We start from the raw sequence: 12,035 nt of genomic DNA, 5'->3' as shown, positions 1-12,035 counted from the left end.
TTTAATATGGGGTGTTGAGTCCACTTCGTTGAGCAAGGAGTAGCTCTTGTCTATTACAAATCTGGCTTATGGAACGGTATCTGTGCTAATTTCAATCTCTGGTTTTATGCAGCACCCCAACTCACCTTTCCCCTTAAGCAAGCATAAGTTGGTTTTCTACATTTGAGACCCTGTTCTGTTTTGTAATTCAGTTCCTGTGTAGCCAAGTTTACATTCCGTGTAGTAGTGATATCTTATGATGTTTCTTTTTCTGTGTGACTTATTTCACTTAGAATCATTGTACCTTAATCCACTCATTATGCTGCTACGGGCCTGATGACATAGATTTCGTTGCTGAGTGATATTGCATTGTACGTAAGTACCACAACTTCTTTATCCATTTTTCGCTTTCTGTGATATTGAACTTGTACCGTCAACGAGGTTCTTGTAAACAGAGCTGTCCCAAACTTTGGGGTGGCTGTGTATTTTTGATTTTAATTTCCCTAAGCTATAGGACCATAAGTGGAAGTGCCCTAGGCTCTGTTGCTTTGTTTTTTAGATGTTTCAGGAAACACCATACACTTCTCCAGAGTGGCTGTTGGCAATTTACATCCCGCCCATCAGCATAACAAGGCTCCCAGTTCTCCATGGCCTGTCCTGCCTTTCTGGATTTTACACTTTTTTCAGATGGCCCTTTTGACCGGGGGGCTGTGAGACTTCATTGTAGTGCAGATTTCCTTTGCAAGCTTGCTTGGTTGGCCAAAAAGTGCGTATGCATTTTTTCCTGAATATATTCAGGAAAAAACGCATACACCCTTTTTGGCCAAGTGCATCATTGTGGACGTTCTGCCTCATTTCCTATGCTTTACATGCAATTCCAGTCTACCTCCTGAAATCGGTTTCCTGCAATTCTGCCCCGTTTTCAAGTCCTCTTGGCAGCCTTACTTCAATATATTTTTGGACGATAGCTGTCATTTATAACTCTGCAGGTTTGTGAATGACAGTGCCCCTGAGCTCCTTTCTTCAACTCGCTTTCTTGTGAGCTGGCCGCAACACCGCAGGATTACTTCAGGCCCTAGTGTGGTTCCGGCATGGCACACTGAGCCTTTGGTTAATTCCTCTTCCTGGTGGGAAATGAGAGTTAAATTGGCCCGTCCAGACACCTCCAGCTAGTCTCTCATTGGTTCTCCCTATTCCTGTTCATCTTCCGCAGAAATTGCAAACTGGGCCAAACAGGAGGTTAAAGGCACTGACTCTCCATGTGGGGAGGGTGTTAGTAAAGCGTGTGGAATGTTGCACCCGAGTACCAGGGGACGAAAACTGAGACACATTTGACACGTTTCCCGATCACACGGTGGATCATACTCTGGGTTCCACATGCATGTTTTAGCTGAAGGAAGAATTCCTTAAACCTGGAGAGTTGAGACCCATGGAATGGGTATCATGCAATATGACTTCAAAGGGTCTGCATTTGCTCACCAATCCTCACCAATCCTATCACTGCTGCGTTTATGCTGCTGTACACGCGCTTGATTCTCTTTTGGAGACATATAAATCCATAGGTTTTCAGATTCTTACTAGTCAGGTATATTCTTAGGCGTTTAATATGGGGTGTTGAGTCCACTTCTTTGAGCAAGCAGTAGCTCTTGTCTATTACATATTTGGCTTATGGAACGGTATCTGTGCTAATTTCAATCTCTGGTTTTATGCAGCACCCCAACTCACCTTTCCCCTTAAGCAAGCATAAGTTGGTTTTCTACATTTGAGACCCTGTTCTGTTTTGTAATTCAGTTCCTGTGTAGCCAAGTTTACATTCCGTGTCGTAGTGATATCTTATGATGTTTCTTTTTCTGTGTGACTTATTTCACTTAGAATCATCGTACCTGAATCCACTCATTATGCTGCTATGGGCCTGATGACATAGATTTCCTGGCTGAGTGATATTGCATTGTACGTAAGTACCAGAACTTCTTTATCCATTTTTCGCTTTCTGTGATATTGAACTTGTACCGTAAACGAGGTTCTTGTAAACAGAGCCGTCCCAAACTTTCGGGTTGCTGTGTCTTTTTGATTTTAATTTCCCTAAGCTATAGGACCATAAGTGGAAGTGCCCTAGGCTCTGTTGCTTTGTGTCTTAGATGTTTCAGGAAACACCATACACTTCTCCAGAGTGGCTGTTGGCAATTTACATCCCGCCCATCAGCATAACAAGGCTCCCAGTTCTCCATGGCCTGTCCTGCCTTTCTGGATTTTACACTTTTTTCAGATGGCCCTTTTGACCGGGGGGCTGTGAGACTTCATTGTAGTGCAGATTTCCATTGCAAGCTTGCTTGCTTGGCCAAAAAGGGCGTATGCATTTTGTCCTGAATATATTCAGGAAAAAACGCATACGCTCTTTTTGGCCAAGTGCATCATTGTGGACGTCCTGCCTCGTTTCCTATGCTTTACATGCAATTCCAGTCTTCCTCCTGAAATCGGTTTCCTGCAATTCTGCCCCGTTTTCAAGGCCTCTTGGCAGCCTTACTTCAATATATTTTTGGACGATAGCTGTCATTTATAACTCTGCAGGTTTGTGAATGACAGTGCCCCTGAGCTCCTTTCTTCAACTCGCTTTCTTGTGAGCTGGCCGCAACACCGCAGGATTGCTTCACGCCCTAGTGTGGTTCCGGCATGGCACGCTGAGCCTTTGGTTAATTCCTCTTCCTGGTGGGAAATGAGAGTTAAATTTGCCCGTCCAGACACCTCAACCTAGTCTCTCATTGGTTCTCCCTATGCCTGTTCATCTTCCGCAGAAATTGCAAACTGGGCCAAACATGAGGTTAAAGGCACTGACTCTCCAAGAGGGGAGAGTGTTAGTAAAGTGTCTGGAATGTTGCACCCGAGTACCAGGGGACGAAAACTGAGACAAATTTGAACACGTTTCCCGATCACATGGTGGATCATACTCTGGGTTCCACATGCATGTTTTAGCTGAAGGAAGAATCCCTTAAACCTGGAGAGTTGAGACCCATGGAATGGGTACCATGCAATATGACTTCAAAGGGTCTGCATTTGCTCACCGATCCTCACCAGTCCTATCACTGTTGCGTTTATGCTGCTTTACGCGTGCTTGATTCTCTATTGGAGACATATAAATCCATAGGTTGTAAGATTCTTACTAGTCAGGTATATTCTTAGGCATTTAATATGGGGTGTTGAGTCCACTTCGTTGAGCAAGGAGTAGCTCTTGTCTGTTACATATTTGGCTTATGGAACGGTATCTGTGCTAATTTCAATCTCTGGTTTTATGCAGCACCCCAACTCACCTTTACGCTTAAGCAAGCATAACTTGGTTTTCTACATTTGAGACCCTGTTCAGTTTTGTAATTCAGTTCCTGTGTAGCCAAGTTTACATTCCGTTTAGTAGTGATATCTTATGATGTTTCTTTTTCTGTGTGACTTATTTCACTTAGAATCATTGTACCTGAATCCACTCATTATTCTGCTACGGGCCTGATGACATAGATTTCATTGCTGAGTGATATTGTATTGTACGTAATTACCACAACTTCTTTATCCATTTTTCGCTTTCTGTGATATTGAACTTGTACCATAAACGAGGTTCTTGTAAACAGAGCCGTCCCAAACTTTGGGGTGGCTGTGTCTTTTTGATTTTAATTTCCCTAAGCTATAGGACCATAAGTGGAAGTGCCCTAGGCTCTGTTGCTTTGTTTCTTAGATGTTTCAGGAAACACCGTACACTTCTCCAGAGTGGCTGTTGGCAATTTACATCCCGCCCATCAGCATAACAAGGCTCCCAGTTCTCCATGGCATGTCCTGCCTTTCTGGATTTTACACTTTTTTCAGATGGCCCTTTTGACCGGGGGGGCAGTGAGACTTCATTGTAGTGCAGATTTCCTTTGCAAGCTTGCTTGATTGGCCAAAAAGGGCGTATGCGTTTTTTCCTGAATATAGTCAGGAAAAAACGCATACGCCCTTTTTGGCCAAGTGCATCATTGTGGACGTTCTGCCTCGTTTCCTATGCTTTACATGCAATTCCAGTCTACCTCCTGAAATCGGTTTCCTGCAATTCTGCCCCGTTTTCAAGTCCTCTTGGCAGCCTTACTTCAATATATTTTTGGACGATAGCTGTCATTTATAACTCTGCAGGTTTGTGAATTACAGTGCCCCTGAGCTCCTTTCTTCAACTCGCTATCTTGTGAGCTGGCCGCAACACCACAGGATTGCTTCAGGCCCTAGTGTGGTTCCGGCATGGCACACTGAGGCTTTGGTTAATTTCTCTTCCTGGTGGGAAATGAGAGTTAAATTTGCCCGTCCAGACACCTCCAGCTAGTCTCTCATTGGTTCTCCCTATTCCTCTTCATCTTCCGCAGAAACTGCAAACTGGGCCAAGCAGGAGGTTAAAGGCACTGACTCTCCAAGTGGGGAGAGTGTTAGTAAAGCATCTGGAATGTTGCACCCCAGTACCAGGGGACGAAAACTGAGACACATTTGACACGTTTCCCGATCACACGGTGGATCATACTCTGGGTTCCACATGCATGTTTTAGCTGAAGGAAGAATCCTTTAAACCTGGAGAGTTGAGACCCATGGAATGGGTACCATGCAATATGACTTCAAAGGGTCTGCATTTGTTCACCGATCCTCACCAATCCTATCACTGCTGCGTTTATGCTGCTGTACACGTGCTTGATTCTCTTTTGGAGACATATAAATCCATAGGTTTTCAGATTCTTACTAGTCAGGTATATTCTTAGGCGTTTAATATGGGGTGTTGAGTCCAATTCGTTGAGCAAGGAGTAGCTCTTGTCTGTTACATATTTGGCTTATGGAACGGTATCTGTGCTAATTTCCATCTCTGGTTTTATGCAGCACCCCAACTCACCTTTCCCCTTAAGCAAGCATAAGTTGGTTTTCTACATTTGAGACCCTGTTCAGTTTTGTAATTCAGTTCCTGTGTAGCCAAGTTTACATTCCCTGTAGTAGTGATATCTTATGATGTTTCTTTTTCTGTGTGACTTATTTCACTTAGAATCATCGTACCTGAATCCACTCATTATGCTGATACGGGCCTGATGACATTGATTTCATTGCTGAGTGATATTGCATTGTACGTAAGTACCACAACTTCTTTATCCATTTTTCGCTTTCTGTGATATTGAACTTGTACCGTAAACGAGGTTCTTGTAAACAGAGCCGTCCCAAACTTTGGGGTGGCTGTGTCTTTTTGATTTTAATTTCCCTAAGGTATAGGACCATAAGTGGAAGGGCCCTAGGCTCTGTTGCTTTGTTTCTTAGATGTTTCAGGAAACACCATACACTTCTCCAGAGTGGCTGTTGGCAATTTACATCCCGCCCATCAGCATAACAAGGCTCCCAGTTCTCCATGGCCTGTCCTGCCTTTCTGGATTTTACACTTTTTTCAGATGGCCCTTTTGACCAGGGGGCAGTGAGACTTCATTGTAGTGCAGATTTCCTTTACAAGCTTGCTTGGTTGGCCAAAAAGTGCATATGCGTTTTTTTCTGAATATATTCAGGAAAAAACGCATATGCCCTTTTTGGCCAAGTGCATCATTGTGGACGTCCTGCCTCTTTTCCTATGCTTTACATGCAATTCCAGTCTACCTCCTGAAATTGGTTTCCTGCCATTCTGCTCCGCTTTCAAGTCCTCTTGGCAGCCTTACTTCTATATATTTTTGGATGATAGCTGTCATTTATAACTCTGCAAGATTGTGAATGACAGTGCCCCTGAGCTCCTTTCTTCAACTCGCTTTCTTCTGAGCTGTCCGCAACACCGCAGGATTGCTTTAGGCCCTAGTGTGGTTCCGGCATGGCACACTGAGCCTTTGGTTAATTCCTCTTCCTGGTGGGAAATGAGAGTTAAATTTGCCCGTCCAGACACCTCCAGCTAGTGTCTCATTGGTTCTCCCTATTCCTGTTCATTTTGCGCAGAAATTGCAAACTGGGCCAAACAGGAGGTTAAAGACAATGATCTCAAAGTGGGAGAGTGTTAGTAAAGCGTCTGGAATGTTGCACCCGAGTACCAGGGCACGAAAACTGAGACACAGTTGAACACGTTTCCCGATCACACGGTGGATCATACTCTGGGTTCCACATGCATGTTTTAGCTGAAGGAAGAAGCCCTTAAACCTGGAGAGTTGAGACCCATGGAATGGGTACCATGCAATATGACTTCAAAGGGTCTGCATTTGCTCACGAAACCTCACCAATCCTATCACTGCTGCGTTTATGCCGCTGTACACATGCTAGATTCTCTTTCGGAGACATATAAATCCATAAGTTTTAAGATTCTTACTAGTCAGGTATATTCTTAGGCGTTTTATATGGGGTGTTGAGTCCACTTCGTTGAGCAAGAAGTAGCTCTTGTCTATTACATATTTGGCTTATGGATCGGTATCGGTGCTAATTTCAATCTCTGGTTTTATGCAGCACCCCAACTCACCTTTCCCCTTAAGCAAGCATAAGTTGGTTTTCTACATTTGAGACCCTGTTCTGTTTTGTAATTCAGTTCCTGTGTAGCCAAGTTTACATTCCGTGTAGTAGTGATATCTTATGATGTTTCTTTTTCTGTGTGACTTATTTCACTTAGAATCATCGTACCTGAATCCACTCATTATGCTGCTATGGGCCTGATGACATGGATTTCATTGCTGAGTGATATTGCATTGTACGTAAGTACCACAACTTCTTTATCCATTTTTCGCTTTCTGTGATATTGAACTTGTACCGTAAACGAGGTTCTTTTAAACAGAGCCATCCTAAATTTGGGGTGGCTGTGTCTTTTTGATTTTAATTTCACTAAGCTATAGGACCATAAGTGGAAGTGCCCTAGGCTCTGTTGCTTTGTTTCTTAGATGTTTCACGAAACACCATACACTTCTCCAGAGTGGCTGTTGGCAATTTACGTCCAGCCCATCAGCATAACAAGGCTCCCAGTTCTCCATGGCCTGTCCTGCCTTTCTGGTTTTTACACTTTTTTCAGATGGCCCTTTTTACCGGGGGGCAGTGAGACTTCATTGTAGTGCAGATTTCCTTTGCAAGCTTGCTTGGTTGGCCAAAAAGGGCGTATGCGTTTTTTCCTGAATATATTCAGGAAAAAACGCATACGCCCTTTATGGCCAAGTGCATCATTGTGGACGTTCTGCCTCTTTTCCTATGCTTTACATGCAATTCCAGTCTACCTCCTGAAATTGGTTTCCTGCAATTCTGCCCCGCATTCAACTCCTCTTGGCAGCCTTACTTCAATATATTTTTGGACGATAGCTGTTATTTATAACTCTGCAGGTTTGTGAATGACAGTGCCCCTGAGCTCCTTTCTTCAACTCGCTTTCTTGTGAGCTGGCCGCAACACCGCAGGATTGCTTCAAGCCCTACTGTGGTTCTAGCACGGCACGCTGAGCCTTTGGTTAATTTCTCTTCCTGGTGGGAAATGAGAGTTAAATTTGCCCGTCCAGACACCTCCAGCTAGTCTCTCATTGGTTCTCCCTATTCCTGTTCATTTTCCTCAGAAATTGCAAACTGGGCCATACAGGTGGTTAAGGCACTGACTCTCCAAGTGGGGAGAGTGTTAGTAAAGCCTCTGGAATGTTGCACCTGAGTACCAGGGGACGAAATCTGCGACACAATTGAACACGTTTCCCGATCACACGGTGGATCATACTCTGGGTTCCACATGCATGTTGTAGCTGAAGGAAGAATCTCTTAAACATGGAGAGTTGAGACCCATGGAATGGGTACCATGCAATATGACTTCAAAGGGTCTGCATTTCCTCACCGAACTTCACCAAAACTATCACTGCTGCGTTTATGCCGCTGTACACACGCTTGATTCTCTTTCGGAGACACATAAATCCATAGGTTTTATGATTCTTACTAGTCAGGTATATTCTTAGGCGTTTAATATGGGGTGTTGTGTCCTCTTCGTTGAGCAAGGAGTAGCTCTTGTCTCTTACATAATTGGCTTATGGAACGGTATCTCTGCTAATTTCAATCTCTGGTTTTATGGAGCACCCCAACACACCTTTCCCCTTAAGCAAGCATAAGTTGGCTTTCTACATTTGAGACCCTGTTCTGTTTTGTAATTCAGTTCCTGGGTAGCCAAGTTTACATTCCGTGTAGTAGTGATATCTTATGATGTTTCTTTTTCTGTGTGACTTATTTCACTTAGAGTCATCGTACCTAAATCCACTCATTATGCTGCCACGGGCCTGATGACATAGATTTCATTGCTGAGTGATATTGCATTGTACGTAAGTACCACAACTTCTTTATCCATTTTTCGCTTTCTGTAATATTGAACTTGTACCGTAAACGAGGTTCTTGTAAACAGAGCCGTCCCAAACTTTGGGGTGGCTGTGTCTTTTTGATTTTAATTTCCCTAAGCTATAGGACCATAAGTGGAAGTGCCCTAGGCTCTGTTGCTTTGTGTCTTAGATGTTTCAGGAAATACCATACACTTCTCCAGATTGGCTGTTGGCAATTTACATCCCGCCCATCAGCATAACAAGGCTCCCAGTTCTCCATGGCCTGTCCTGCCTTTCTGGATTTTACACTTTTTTCAGATGGCCCTTTTGACCGGGGGGCAGTGAGACTTCATTGTAGTGCAGATTTCCTTTGCAGTTTGCTTGGTTTGCCAAAAAGGGCGTATGCATTTTTTCCTGAATATATTCAGGAAAAAACGCATACGCCCTTTTGGGCCAAGTGCATCATTGTGGACGTTCTGCCTCTTTTCCTATGCTTTACATGCAATTCCAGTCTACCTCCTGAAATCGGTTTCCTGCAATTCTGCCCCGCTTTCAAGTCCTCTTGGCAGCCTTACTTCAATATATTTTTGGACTATAGCTGTCATTTATAACTCTGCACGTTTGTGAATGACAGTGCCCCTGAGCTCCTTTCTTCAACTCGCTTTCTTGTGAGCTGGCCGCAATACCGCAGGATTGCTTCAGGCCCTACTGTTGTTCCGGCACGGCACGCTGAGCCTTTGGTTAATTCCTCTGCCTGGTGGGAAATGAGAGTTAAATTTGCCCGTCCAGACACTTCCAGCTAGTTTCCCATTGGTTCTCCCTATACCTGTTCATCTTTCGCAGAAATTGCAAACTGGGCCAAAAAGGAGGTTAAAGGCACTGACTCTCCAAGTGGGGAGAGTGTTAGTAAAGCGTCTGGAATGTTGCACCCGAGTACCAGGGGATGAACACTGAGACATATTTGAACAAGTTTCCAGATCACATGGTGGATCATACTCTGGGTTGCACATGCATGTTTTGGCTAAAGTAAGAATCCCTTAAACCTGTAGAGTTGAGACCCAATGAATGGGTACCATGAAATATGACTTCAGAGGGTCAGCATTTGCTCACCGATCCTTATCAATCCTTTCACTGCTGCGTTTATGCCACTGTACACACGCTTGATTCTCTTTCGGAGACATATAAATCCATAGGTTTTAAGATTCTTACTAGTCAGGTATATTCTTAGGCGTTTAATATGGGGTGTTGAGTTCACTTCGTTGAGCAAGGAGTAGCTCTTGTCTATTACATATTTGGCTTATGGAACGGTATCTGTGCTAATTTCAATCTCTGGTTTTATGCAGCACCCCAACTCACCTTTCCCCTTAAGCAAGCATAAGTTGGTTTTCTACATTTGAGACCCTGTTCTGTTTTGTAATTCAGTTCCTGTGTAGCCAAGTTTACATTTCGTGTAGTAGTGATATCTGAAGATATTTCTTTTTCTGTGTGACTTATTTCACTTAGAATCATCGTACCTGAATCAACTCATTATGGTGCTACGGGCCTGATGACATAGATTTCATTGCTGAGTGATATTGCATTGTACGTATGTACCACAATTTCTTTATCCATTTTTCACTTTCTGTGATATTGAACTTGTACTGTAAACGAGGTTCTTGTAAACAGAGCCGTCCCAAATTTTGGGGTGGCTGTGTCTTTTTGATTTTAATTTCCCTAAGCTATAGGACCATAAGTATAAGTGCCCTAGGCTCTGTTGCTTTGTTTTTTAGACGTTTCAGGAAACACCATACACTTCTGCAGAGTGGCTGTTGGCAATTTACATCCCGCCCATCAGCATAACAAGGCTCCCAGTTCTCCATGGCCTGTCCTGCCTTTCTGGATTTTACACTTTTTTCAGATGGCCCTTTTGACCGGGGGGCAGTGAGACTTTATAGTAGTGCAGATTTCCTTTGCAAGCTTGCTTGGTTGGCCAAAAAGGGCGTATGCGTTTTTTCCTGAATATATTCAGGAAAAAACGCATACGCCCTTTTTGGCCAAGTGCATCATTGTGGAAGTCCTGCCTCTTTTCCTATGCTTTACATGCAATTCCAGTCTACCTCCTGAAATCGGTTTCCTGCAATTCTGCCCTTCTTTCAAGTCCACTTGGAAGGCTTACTTCAATATATTTTTGGACGATAGCTGTCATTTATAACTCTGCAGGTTTGTGAATGACAGTGCCCCTGAGCTCCTTTCTTCAACTCGCTTTCTTGTGAGCTGGCCGCAACACCACAGGATTGCTTTAGGCCCTAGTGTGGTTCCGGCATGGCACACTGAGCCTTTGGTTAATTCCTCTTCCTGGTGGGAAATGAGAGTTAAATTTGCCCGTCCAGACACCTCCAGCTAGTCTCTCATTGGTTCTCCCTATTCCTGTTCATCTTCCGCAGAAATTGCAAACTGGGCCAAGCAGGAGTTTAAAGGCACTGACTCTCCAAGTGGGGAGAGTGTTAGTAAAGCATCTGGAATGTTGCACCCGAGTACCAGGGGACGAAAACTGAGACACATTTGAACACGTTTCCCGATCACACGGTGGATCATACTCTGGGTTCCACATGCATGTTTTAGCTGAAGGAAGAATCCCTTAAACCTGGAGAGTTGAGACCCATGGAATGGGTACCATGCAATATGACTTCAAAGGGTCTGCATTTGCTCACCGATCCTCACCAATCCTATCACTGCTGCGTTTATGCCGCTGTACACGCACTTGATTCTCTTTTGGAGACATATAAATCCATAGGTTTTAAGATTCTTACTAGTCAGGTATATTCTTAGGCGTTTAATATGGGGTGTTGAGTCCACTTCGTTGAGCAAGGAGTAGCTCTTGTCTATTACATATTTGGCTTATGGAAAGGTATCTGTGCTAATTTCAATCTCTGGTTTTATGAAGCACCCCAACTCACCTTTCCCCTTAAGCAAGCATAAGTTGGCTTTCTACATTTGAGACCCTGTTCTGTTTTGTAATTCAGTTCCTGTGTAGCCAAGTTTACATTCCGTGTAGTAGTGATATCTTATGATGTTTCTTTTTCTGTGTGACTTATTTCACTTAGAGTCATCGTACCTGAATCCACTCATTATGCTGCTACGGGCCTGATGACATAGATTTCATTGCTGAGTGATATTGCATTGTACGTAAGTACCACAACTTCTTTATCCATTTTTCGCTTTCTGTGATATTGAACTTGTACGTAAACGAGGTTCTTGTAAACAGAGCCGTCCCAAACTTTGGGGTGGCTGTGTCTTTTTGATTTTAATTTCCCTAAGCTATAGGACCATAAGTGGAAGTGCCCTAGGCTCTGTTGCTTTGTTTTTTAGATGTTTCAGGAAACACCATACACTTCTCCAGAGTGGATGATGGCAATTTACATCCCGCCCATCAGCATAACAAGGCTCCCAGTTCTCCATGGCCTGTCCTGCCTTTCTGGATTTTACACTTTTTTCAGATGGCCCTTTTGACCAGGGGGCTGTGAGACTTCATTGTAGTGCAGATTTCCTTTGCAAGCTTGCTTGGTTGGCCAAAAAGGGCGTATGCGTTTTTTCCTGAATATATTCAGGAAAAAACGCATACGCCCTTTTTGGCCAAGTGCATCATTGTGGACGTTCTGCCTCTTTTCCTATGCTTTACATGCAATTCCAGTCTACCTCCTGAAATCGGTTTCCTGCAATTCTGCCCCGTTTTCAAGTCCTCTTGGCAGCCTTACTTCAATATATTTTTGGATGATAGCTGTCACTTATAACTCTGCAGGATTCTGAATGACA

Source organism: Orcinus orca, chromosome 2, assembly GCF_937001465.1.
Source record: "Orcinus orca chromosome 2, mOrcOrc1.1, whole genome shotgun sequence".
Lineage (NCBI taxonomy): Eukaryota > Metazoa > Chordata > Mammalia > Artiodactyla > Delphinidae > Orcinus > Orcinus orca.
Note: the sequence above shows the minus strand (reverse complement) of the source record.